The sequence below is a fragment of the Alosa alosa genome, chromosome 4, assembly GCF_017589495.1.
Source record: "Alosa alosa isolate M-15738 ecotype Scorff River chromosome 4, AALO_Geno_1.1, whole genome shotgun sequence".
Taxonomy (NCBI): Eukaryota; Metazoa; Chordata; class Actinopteri; order Clupeiformes; family Clupeidae; genus Alosa; species Alosa alosa.
Window position 1 is genome coordinate 36,706,043 of NC_063192.1, and position 12,927 is coordinate 36,718,969.

Consider the following 12,927-nt stretch of genomic DNA (forward strand, 5'->3'; position numbering starts at 1 on the left):
GTCCAGCGGGGGCTACAGATCAAAACGAAAAATGATGGTTCCATGCTATCCATGTGGGGTTACATGCCCACCAAGTTTCGCGGTACCCCGGTCTTTCAGTGTCCCGGGAATCATTGACGGAAATTTGGGCATGCGAAAAAAAAAAAATCTGATTAAACCTTATATGACCGCTTTGCTAAGGCTGGCGGTCATAATAAGTCACACTTTTTTTCATAGTTTCACTGGTGCGACTTATATATCAAAGTATATATAATTTAACATGTTTTTAAATGCTAGTCAGTATGAATTGACATGAACCCTACATGAAACATCACCCCATCGTGTAAAAGCGGTTAACGTTAAGGTTAGCAACATTGTGCAGTGCTTCGTATCTGACTGCCATCCTGATGCATGGACTGGTGCATGGTCTGCTCTTGGACCGCCATATTCAGTTTGCTGTGAATTATTACACAAAATATTCATTAAATGTACGAAGAAGTATTTCTAGGTTAATGATTGATGATATGACTCGTACAGTATGAAGGCTACAGTAGCCTAGCTAATGTTAACTAGCATTACCAACCTCCCTGCAAAACTCACCACACAACTTTGTAGGTCTTGTCCCTCATGCTGGCTCTTACAAAACCCACAAGCTAACCCTCAGACACACAACAGTCAATAATGTGACCCGATTTAAAGTGGTTTTCACCCCTTTGGACACTCTTGATTCCGTCTTTGAAACAGTGAAATATTTACGGGGGCATGGACGGTTTGCTAACCATTTTACTGCAGTGTCTAGCTGCTAGCCGGTGGTAGCATCCAGCTTGCATGTGCTATCAGCTAGCTAGCTAGTTCAAAAGTTTAAGTACTTAATGAGGATATACAGGGCTTTTTATGCCTCGACTAAGTTTCCTATAAACAACAATTCATGTTCATAGAAACAACAAGGTCACTAAAACATCATACCTGTGTTGCAGCATGTAGGCTACATTCTAATGTCTGAAAGGCTAATGATTAGCCTATCAGCTACCTGAAAAGTTAAGTGTTTAAACTAGCATTTACAGTGTTCTATTTGATGGTGTATTGGCCCTGACTAAGTTCGTGTGATATATAAACCACAATCTTGTTGATACAAGTACCAGTGTTCGTCTAGAAAGTTTTTATTCACATTAAGATTTTCGCCATAGGCAGTAAAAGACTCTGCCATCTTTGTCAATAATTTTCGCTGATAAAGTTTCAAACTATGATCATAACGGCCTTTCCACCAATCAGAGGCATCACTGTGGGATTGTGGGTAATGAAGTACTTATCCAAGACATCGCGATTAAAAGACATTTATTTCAAAACAAGGTTAGTGCCCCTTGAATTTTCGCCCTCTATATGACCATATACAATCGCTTAGTACAGCCGTAGCTGGTTTTGAGTCTACCATGTGCAGTTAAGTTTTTATGGCTTATACCCGAATTGTCAATGGAGAAATTGCATTGAATTCTTACTTCCGGAAACTCCTGTGGGCGGGACTGTGATGCTCTATTACTATAAGACTTGCAAAATGATGGACTGATACTTTAGTGTGATATACTGTATGTTTCAGTGACCTCTAAATCAGATTACATAAACACCAAAACCACTTTCCTAGGCTGAATAATGCTTAACTATGTGTTTGTACAGATTACACATTGTGGAACACTTACAGTACATGAACACACTTGGCTCTATTTAAAGATTCAACAACCATTTCCATTGATTCAAAGGGCCACAATGTAAAAATAGACACCAACCAGTCTGAAATAATCCAAAGAAATTCACTCTTAAAAGAATGTTCCTCAACAATGCAAGATTCTAAAATTCCATGTAAAGTTAGATGGGGTCAGATATTCTTTAGAATGTGTATTCTACAACATTCTAATTACAGTTTTGTCAGTATTTGCTGAAGAATAATGCATAAAACAACCCTCATTTTAACATATTTCCACCAACTGGATTTTCATGGTCTTTTACTATGGTGTAAAGATCACCAATTGAAATATAAAAATGTGACAATAAATTCTGTTGCAATTAGTTTTGGGTCAGGCCTTTTCCTGGACTATTAGCTCCGTTGTGGTATTTATACAAATTAACTATACGTAATTACATTATGCCCTGTTTGCCCATGTTAACAAACAATTTTTGTTTGTCTTGATGTAAGTAATCAACTCAGTAATTGTCATGGTGATATGTGAAGGTTAATTTTTTTCCCCTATTTGCGTGAGAAAAATACTGTATAGGCGCATGAATAGGGTATATTTAGGTCTTTTTCTAAACTTTCCCCTATTGGGATTCTTCGGGGCTTTTTTCCCTTACTCAGGACATATTGAGGATACAAAATCAGTTAAGTTTGCTTGTGTTGCAATTTGTTCAACCTTGACCCCTATTTTGGCTTAAAATGACTGGACTATATGTAAAAATACTTGACAGATGTTCACTTTAGCTCAGTTACCAATGATAGACTTCATTTATGGTTATTTGCTATTTAACTCATCACATTTATGATCATCATTTTGTGAGAAAACAAGTAAATTCAATTATAAAAAGGTAAGTAGAAACAAGTTTTTTTTTTTTTTTTTATCATTATTGGTGCTTATTTCTTAGAACTTAATCAGAACAGGTGAAAGTGCTTGAAATGTAAGTTTTATAACTTTGTGTGGGGATAGCAGATGCAGAAAGCCAATGAGTTTGAGTGAGAAGAAATAATAAATTGAGCATCAGCGTCAGTTCTGGCAGGCCAAGTAGTCAAGGCGCTGCTAACCGCTATGGGCGTCAGCTGATCAGCTGTCAACTCCCTTCTAAATGGCTACATCCAAACAGGGCGCCTTATTTAAAGCTGCTTTAGTTATTCCTAACTGCTTGCTGCTCGCATTTATGCAACCCACCTCCTCCCCTGCTCCACCCTGTCGTGTATAACATGGCATAGGCTTTATGTCATAGTTGCCTGCTCTGTTCATATGGGGGAATAGTTTAGCTCGCTCAGTGTTAAACTGTGTGAGCGCCCCCTAATGCTGCTGCTGTCCCCAGGCTCACTGCTCTTTCATGGTGCTCATGAAAGGTCTGGGGACCCCTCTGAACAGAGCCATACCGCCAAATTTAATTTGTAATATATTCAATAAAATTTCCTAAAGAATTTTTATTGCCTGTGTTGTTCTTGACTTAATGGACCTGACAGAAATAGCATAATTTTCTTTTTTAGCAAACATTGAAAATAGGTCCCACAGACCCAAACACCTTACAAGTGTTAAAAAAGCTATAATAACAAAGAGACTAGTAATATAATTCAATACCTTTTTATTTACGTAAAATTAAGAAAACATGCCCCCAGCACCAATGAGCCACTTGGAGACCGCCTTCTTGTTCTCGGCATCTTTACGGGTGATTTGGCTCGTCATGCCGTTTTTCTTTAAACCTCCTGCAAGAAACAAATATAACGCTCACTTACTTCATACTGTATTGTCTAACACAACTCTCAGCCTGGACTGCAACTATGTTAAGAAAAGCGCTATATAAATGAAGATTATTATTAGAACTACACACATACTCTTGAACACACAAGTTAGACTGAGAGACTGCAAACACACTGCCCAGCCAGGACAACAAAAATGGACCTGTTTATAACATTAGGGTATTGTGACATCTTTCTAGTATCAGTACATAGGGCTGGGACACCCTATGTACTGATACTAGACTAAAAAATATAAATATATAAAATAATAAAAATAAATAAATAAAAACAGCCAGTTAAGCTTTAGACAGCCGCAGGAACTTCAAAGATCACTAGACCAAATACTTTAGACATGAAAGCAGTTTATCAACAAGGCTATCGCGATTTTAGAACTGTTACATTCATGGCGTTTACAACTGTTACAACAGTAGGCTACTGCACATTTTAATGGCTGCGTCAGGTTGCAACAAAGGTAGGTCCTAGGCTAGCCTAGGCCTATATGTCGCTGTTAAGTTTAATTCTGAGATTCTGATACGTTTTCAACCTGGAATTGTGCAAATGTCATAGTTGAAAACGTATCAGAAGTTCAGAAATAATCACGTTATGCAGTCAGCTTAAGACCTCTGCAGAAGGCTACATGAAGTCGAATCCCCCAAACGTTTCACAATTTTCTTTTGCAGGCGTCACGTGACCGCGGTATTGCAGTAATGCGGTTACCTTCCCAGCCCTATCAGTATAACTTAAAACATTATCCACATGCACACCTACCATATATTACTTTATACAGTTGTAAGGCCTTGAACTCTCTCTTCCTGTTTTGGCCCACAAAGTTGTACTGCCTGGATAGGCCATGGTCTAGGAGGAAGGTCATCATCCTTCTTGTGGCCTCGTCAACAGTTGTCCCCCCTATGTCAGTCACAGCTGCAACCTGAGGAGGAACAAAGACAATACAAAGCAAAGTTCTCTATATTGCTCACTGGAGTAAACCACCCAACATGAACATCAACAGAACTGCCAGAAGCATGGAGTAAACCACCCAACATGAACATCAACAGAACTGCCAGAAGCATGGAGTAAACCACCCAACATGAACATCAACAGAACTGCCAGAAGCATGGAGTAAACCACCCAACATGAACATCAACAGAACTGCCAGAAGCATGGAGTAAACCACCCAACATGAACATCAACAGAACTGCCAGAAGCATGGAGTATACCACCCAACATGAACATCAACAGAACTGCCAAAGCATGGAAAACCACCCAACATGAACATCAACAGAACTGGAAGCATGGAAAAACCACCCAACATGAACATCAACAGAACTGCCAGAAGCATGGAGTAAACCACCCAACATGAACATCAACAGAACTGCCAGAAGCATGGAGTAAACCACCCAACATGAACATCAACAGAACTGCCAGAAGCATGGAGTATACCACCCAACATGAACATCAACAGAACTGCCAGAAGCATGGAGTAAACCACCCAACATGAACATCAACAGAACTGCCAGAAGCATGGAGTAAACCACCCAACATGAACATCAACAGAACTGCCAGAAGCATGGAGTAAACCACCCAACATGAACATCAACAGAACTGCCAGAAGCATGGAGTATACCACCCAACATGAACATCAACAGAACTGCCAGAAGCATGGAGTAAACCACCCAACATGAACATCAACAGAACTGCCAGAAGCATGGAGTAAACCACCCAACATGAACATCAACAGAACTGCCAGAAGCATGGAGTAAACCACCCAACATGAACATCAACAGAACTGCCAGAAGCATGAGTGTGAGCACACTGAGGAAGTTTCAGATCAAGTTCACTGCCCAATAAAATTGAGTTGCACCACCCTAGACTTAACATACATACCAGTTTGGACATGAAGTTTGGATTTGGCAGTTTTCCTTCCATGACTTCCACATCCCTAACGGTCTTTAGGGGGAAACCCTCTGGGGTAGAAGAGACGGTGCCAATGTTGCCACGCTTTCAGCCCTACATTCAATTAAGCAAAGTTGCTCATTTATTGCAAAAGCAATATATCTTCAATTCATTTATCGTACTTCAAACCGTGTGTGTGCTATGATAATAGCCTTTATACATGCAAAGAAGTGACCATGAAAATCTGAAATAATTCTCACAATTTATTTCTGTGACACTAAATGAAGATCAGATCACATTTTGTGACCAATTTATGCAGAAAACCAAATAATTCCAAGGGGTTCACAAACTTTCACATTTTGGCTGTATGCATTCTCTCTACAATTAAAGGCCTATTCACACCCAGTGGGCATTTGATGTCAATTCAACATCAATATGACATCAAACATTGACGTCAAAAAACAGGTCTAGAATGAAAGTTGTATTGACGTCAATGTACTGATGTCAATTTGATGTCGATATTTTGACCTCCGCGATGTCGTTTTGATGTTATTTTGATGTCATACTTTGTTGCCATTTGATGTCAATTCAACATTTATTTGACGTCAAGATGTCATGATGTTGATGTCGTTTTGATGCTATTCTGATATCATTCAATGTCAAGCTTTGATGTCAATTCGACATTTATTTGACATCAAGATGTCATGATGTTGATGTCGTTTTGACGCTATTCTGATATCATTCAATGTCAAGCTTTGATGTCAATTCAACATTTATTCTACATCAAGATGTCATTTCCATGTCAAGCTTTGTTGGCATTTGATGTCAATTCTACATCTATTTGATGTCAAGATGTTGATGTCGTTTTGATATCATTCAATATCAAGCTTCAATGTCAAATAAACATAAATGCGACAAACATTGTTGTCAAAATTACATCAGAATTTATTGACATATATTTTGATTATTTGTGCAGAATACAAGTACAAAGACAACAAAATGCAGTTTGTGTCTAACTAGAAGTGCAAAAAAGCAGAAAAGTGATATACAAAGTATAGACAGGTGGTGCATAGACAGGACAAGACAGACAGTAGTATACAGTTGGTTTATAGAAGGTGGTTTAGAGTAATATAAATTAAATGTGCAGTGTATTAGTAGTTATCCTATAAGGGCAGAATAAATATGGCTAAATATGAACAATGTATGACAACATGTACAATGTAGTAACAAGTAATGGAATGTTGGAGAACATTGAGAGATCCAGTTGAATGGAGAGAGACAGAGAAAAGGTTTCTTTTAACAGGGTTCCTACACATTTTCTATTTCAAAATCCCATACTTTTCCCATCCTTTAATTTACAAACTTCTTGGTAGATTTTTCTGACCATTCTCGACAATGCTACTCCAAAACCAAACGTTTGTCTCAGCATCCAGGAATCTATCTATAACCTATATTTGTGCTTTAACATTGATGGTGTGCCACTTTTTAAATCCTCCAACTTCCAAATGTGTCCCATACTCTGCAACTTTCACAACTTTGCTCCTTTCATTGTGGCCATCTACTGTGGAGTTGCTAAACCAAATTCAGTGGAAGAGTACTTAAGTGACTTTCTCTAGGAGTTGCAGCAGTTACAGCAAGATGGCATTGTTCATGGAGGCAAAGCACTTCAACTGTCTGTGAAAGCATTCATATGTGATGCTCCTGCCAGGGCATTCTTTAAGTGCATTCTTGTTACCATTCTTGTGAGTGATGCACTATCAGAGGCACCTATGACGGAAGGTTTGTTCTTGGGGCCAAAGAGCCTGGTGCGGTTCCAAGGACTGAAGACTATTTTGTTTAGGCCAGCTCTGCTGCCACTCTGCCTTCACCGCACTGCTGCCACCTGTGGACAAAGAGGAGTGAGAGTTATACAACAAAATTAGTTATTAGTTGTTAGGGGCAGCACTAGTATAAAACCTCTAAAATCTCTAAAAACAATCACAAATAGGGCAGTTCATCACAGTTCAACAATTGTGGTTTGGAACTAGGCCTACTGCAACTGGATTGATAAAAAGTAATGTAGTTGCAAATATCTCACCTGGCTACTTGTATTTGGGAAGAGCAAAAGCTATCAGCCATCAGCATGATCATGTTATTTGGTTGTTGTTGTAGAACAAGGAAAGGAATATCCAGTGTTTCCTCTACATTTATTTAAGCATGGCGGTCCGCCACGGTTTAAATCCTATCCCTCTCAAGCCCTCTGAAGTCACATTAAATGGGATAGGATTCAGGAACTAATTAATTTAAACCTCACTGACCAGAAAATGTAATGTCTCTATTTCATAGCAGAGTTATTGCTAATCACACCATTTAACATGACTTTGAGCAACTAGAATCGTTTTTAATATCCCGGGAGTGACACCCCCAAGTTTCTTTTTTTCCGGGGGTGGATGGGTAGGTGGGTGGGTGGACTAGGGGGTGGCTCAAGGACTAGAATGCCTTAGCCTGGGTTTCCCCATGCTGCCTTACGCACCCGATTTTATTCACCCATGCTGCCTTACGCACGCGATTTTATTCACACTGCTAGGCAGCCTGGATTCTATGGACTTCGTTTTCACCTCAACGAAGGAACCAATCACAGAACAGAGGGAGGGCAGCAAGACGATGACGTCACGCCGAAGCCGTTATGAGCCATGTACAGACGCATGTGATAGACATTCGTAGCGCCCAATAAACGGCTCTGGGCATTCGTAAACCATGTTTCAAATACATGAATGTCTAATTCCCAGACCCTATCTCAATGAGGTCTGACGTTAGCCAGGCTAAGAGCACCTATTCATGGAAGAGGCATGCGTGTTGGAAGTGGTTTTCAGCTAAAGAGACACTGAAAACATGTTTTAATCTGTATACCATTAACATTGCATAACAAATAACAAAGTAAAACATTCATTTGTAGAGTACCAAAGACAGACGTATGTGATGGTACAAACCAATATCTGTAATGCAGTGGGTAAATTAATGTTACGTTAGCAGTAGTTTTTACGTTTTATGCAAAAAATATATGGTTTATGTAACAAACCCTTCAAATTTGAGAGAGACTGAACAAAAATATGAGTTTATTGTATAGTTTTTGATGGGGAATTCAGAGGAACCCATGTAAAAAAAAAAAAAAAAAAAAAAACTGATGCATTTAGTCCAAATTGACTGTGCTAAAAAGTAAAGTGAATGGGTGTCCAACTCTTGAAATAGCATGCATCTCCTTCCATGCAATCCCCTGACCCCACCTTTTTCCCCACGCTTAACGGTAGTGTTATATGTAGATAAATTACAATACTTACAGTATTTGAAGTAGCTGCACAACCATGCTAAATAGTATAGTTTTGGCACACGGTACACAAAGACACTTCTGCCATCATACCGTAATGTAAACTATACTCGTAAACATGCTAATTACCAACCATTTCGTTCGAAAATTCTAAAACAACAATGTTTTATTATGTCTTTACCTGGTGAGTGAACTCTCTTGCGAGCTTGGACGTGGCACACATTTGGAATATTCCAGAATGCACTCAGTGTTCTTAGGGCAGCAGTCCTCACAACACACCACCTGCAAACAGAGGGAACAGAGGGAGACTAAGATTAATACGTTGCTAAACACACAGAACATGAAAAGACCATCACTGAAGCACCACTACACTCACATGCATCGTAACACATGCCTCAGAGCAAGTCAGGTACATCAAACAAGGGGCAAATAAGGGCTATGAAATGAAGAACATGTAGCCTAACACTAACGTTACCCTTCACAAACTAAAGATCCCTTTACTTGTAGGCATGATATTGAGGTGCCACCCACCCATCACACTTGCCCCGTTCACATCCATTAAATGACAGGTCTGTGAATGAACATGGCTATATTAAACTGCAGTTCCTTAAATCAGTGGGTAGATAACTGATTGAATCACCATCTTTATCTCATTTTTGACATAGGTGGCATTTAGAGGCTTTTGCATCTGAACCCTTCATATATATAACTTAATTCATATTGGACCTCTTTGCAGTTATAGCAACACTACATGTATATTATGTATCAACACTAGCACTACATGTATTAAGTTTAAATAATGTGACCTACCTATGTCCCATGGAAGTTCGCAAGGTATCGATACACAACTATGGCTGCTGAAAAATGTAAGGTTCATTTAGTAAATGTTAATTGGAAGTGTTAAAAAACATCGTTGTTTTAGAATTTCTGAACAAAAGTGGTGATAATTGGGGGTGTTACGATAGAGCTAACGTTAACCGTTATTAATTCTAACGTTAACAACTTTCATCTGTGTCTGCTAGCCTGCAACATAACAGCCACTTTAAATGTAGCTAACGTTACTTTTAAATGTATACTTACTTTATGCCTGATATTTCATTCTAAAACTAACAAACAGGCAAACAAACAGATATTATACATAATAGTGAAGTTAGTCTGCTACTGGAAAAGTTAACATTAACAGCTAACATCGCTAGCGTTAGCTCACTAGCTAATTCTTTTTTTTTTTTTTTTTTCACTTTCTATTTATTTATTTTTTTATTTGCAAACATCATTGACATTACAGAAAATGCAACACTACGACATGCACATGAATACTACATACGACAAACAGACGTACATTACATAAACACATACTGTAACTTAACAAGACATCACATTGACTTGGCTTCCACAAACATAACACAACATAACATTAATAACAGAAAGGCTAAGGATGATTTAATGTCCCAGGATGATTACAGATATGATTATCAGGGATGAAATTGATGACCGGAATGAAAAGAAGGGGGATGGGGGTGCGGATGGTAGCTCTAAGAGTGTGAATGAGGTGGTGTTGGGATGGGGGGTGAGGGGTAGTGAGTATGTGAGGATGTATGTGTGTGTGTGTGTGTGTGTGTGTGCGCATATGTATAAGGCTGGTTTGCTGTTGGGCCAGGAGGAGAGAAGCTGGAACATAGAGAGGGAGGGTTTCAGGAGAGGAGTTGTAATTATTCTATTAATGATAAGTATAATAATAGGAATAACTGATTGCCTGGTTGATTGCCTGACTGATTGCCAACCTGGGCACCCATTAATGGCCACAGTTCCACCCAGCCCCTGCAGTTATACTGCGACGAGCTGACAGAGGGGAGGACCTGCGTGCCACCCATCGCCTCAGGCCCCCAGCATATGCACACATCCCCCACTACCACGACCAACCACACCTCGCCCCAGACCTTCACCCAACACGCCACTCTTGACCTAAATATGTACAGTATGTGAATGGCTAGGTTGAGGGGTCTATCTAGAATGTAGCATTAAAAGAAGTGGGCATGCATGGTGAATATCTGTCAGGATTTCCCCATGCACACCACACTTACCCTGTGTAAGATGTATGCCTCAACAATGTGTGCATTAAAATAAGTGAGGCATGCAGATAGACACCTGATGAGGCATCTACCTGCACTCCACTCTTACCCTAGCCTGTTTTGTAGTTTTTGTTTATGTATGTCACCTAACATGTAGTGCGATTAAAAGAGAGTAAAGCGTGCTGTGTGCTTCCAGGACAAGGCGTGCATGAGCTGCATGAGGAGGGTGCACACCGGGGCCCAGGGCCAATAGATAACCCACAGGACCCAACCAATGCCAAAACCACACAGCGACCATGGGGACCGAAGTCTCCCAAGCCATCCAATGGGGCCCCGCAGAATAACGATGGGAGAGGCAGAGAGAAAGAGTGAAATTAGTAAAGTTATCAGAGAATGTAAATAAAAGGGGGAGGGAAAGAAGGGGATGCTATTTATATTACTACTAATAATAATAATAATAATAATAACAATAATAGTTCCAGCTACCCTCCCCTGCCTAGTGTTCGATGATATGTGTATCTGTTGATGAAGTGTGTTATGATCGTGTGGAGATGGAACTCAGGCAAAGAGGGTCAGGACTGTAAGTAGGTGATAAAGGGGTACCAAGGAGAGGTTGTATCCTGAGTATTGATTAAGTTTGTAGTTGATAGGTTTTCTAATGATATATAGTCTGTTAACAAGTTTTTCCAATGAGTGATGTGAGCTTTTTCCTAGATTTCCAGTTCATGAGGATTGTTTTCTTGGCGATAGTCAAGCTTACCAGTAGTGTTTTATTGCCGGAGTTGCTTAAATTGACTGTGGATGTATCACCAAGTATGCATAAGGAAGGGGATGCTGGGATGTGACAGCCAAAGATGGGAGAGAGAGATTTTGTGACACTGACCCAGAAGTGGTTGATTGGAGTGCAATGCCAAACCGCATGAATGTATGTATCTGGGTTATTTTGTGTGCAGTGAGTGCAAAGATCCGAGCCAAACCCCATTTTTTTTATGTGCAGTGTAGTGGAATCTGTGAAGAACCTTGTATTGTATTAGTTGTAGATTACTATTCTTTGTCATGAGGTAGATGTTTTTGCACATTTTGGTCCAGAAGTCGGCACCGGGAGTAATTGATAAGTCTGATTCCCATTTGTGATATGGCAGGCCAATTGTTTTTTCTGAACAAGATATAATTTTGTAAATTTGGGAGAGTATTTTTTTGGGAGAGGGAATATTAAGCAGCTCTGAGATTGGTGGGGGAATGTCAAGGTTAGCTGTCTGGATGTTAATTTTTCCTAGGATAGATGATTTAATTTGCAGGTATTGTAAGAAGTGTTTACTCTCGATGCCGTGCTTCTGGACCAAACAGGAAAATGAGGCCAGATTATTGTCTTGAAGAATGTGTTGAAGGTGAGTGATGCCCTTTCCCATCCATGTGTGAAAGCTCACTAGCTAATTCTAAACATGACTAACGGCTTTGATTAACATTCCATTATGAAAACAATATATTTCGAATAAATTCACGTTTTCAATTGGCATACAAAAATACTGTAATTCTTACCTGGGATATGATGACGGCAGAGTTTGTACAGCTTAGCAGCTACACATTCAGTCAGAGGCATGACAGAAAAGTGACGGTTGAAGTCACTGGTGACTGCAGTTGAAAAGGAGCAAACTCAGCAAAGATTCTATCTATAGAGTAGATAGAATCTTTGAAACTATAGATAGAGTGCTACGCGAATTTGATCAGGGGTGGGGGATGGGAATTGCTGTGTGTGCGCATGCGCTTATTAAGTGGTGATAAGCATCAGTTAAAAACAATCGTGAAAATGTTGGCATTTTAGTCTGTTATATTACCAAACTGATTGGTAGAAGTGTCAAAACAATAGTAACATTAGCCTAGTGGGCTATTATTACTACTATTATGATTATTAACATTATTGGTTCTCATATGGTGGTCAATTCAATGACGTCAATTCCATATCATTCTGACGCCCTTTTTCTTGATATCAAATCAACGTTGATTTAACATCAATCATATTGACCCAAGTTTTATAGACCAGTGACTACATGTTAGATTGATCCCTTGTTGGACCTCTTTACAACCACAAGCAAGCCATAGCTTGTAATGCTAAAATAGTATGAAATTATAGATGCTCAACATGATGGTCAAAACCTTGACTAATTCTTGACATCAAATTGACATCACGGTGCCCGCTGGGCACCAAG

General features: G+C 39.5%; 1 long non-coding RNA gene across 1 annotated transcript; it reads right to left on the reverse strand.

The window, feature by feature from the left end:
* Positions 1-6,781: 6,781 nt before the first annotated feature.
* On the reverse strand, positions 6,782-12,288 carry LOC125293739. Its single transcript, XR_007193414.1, has 3 exons — positions 12,260-12,288; positions 8,833-8,933; positions 6,782-7,229 (listed from the first exon to the last, which is right to left on the reverse strand). It is a non-coding gene; the product is annotated as an uncharacterized LOC125293739 (long non-coding RNA).
* Positions 12,289-12,927: the final 639 nt, after the last annotated feature.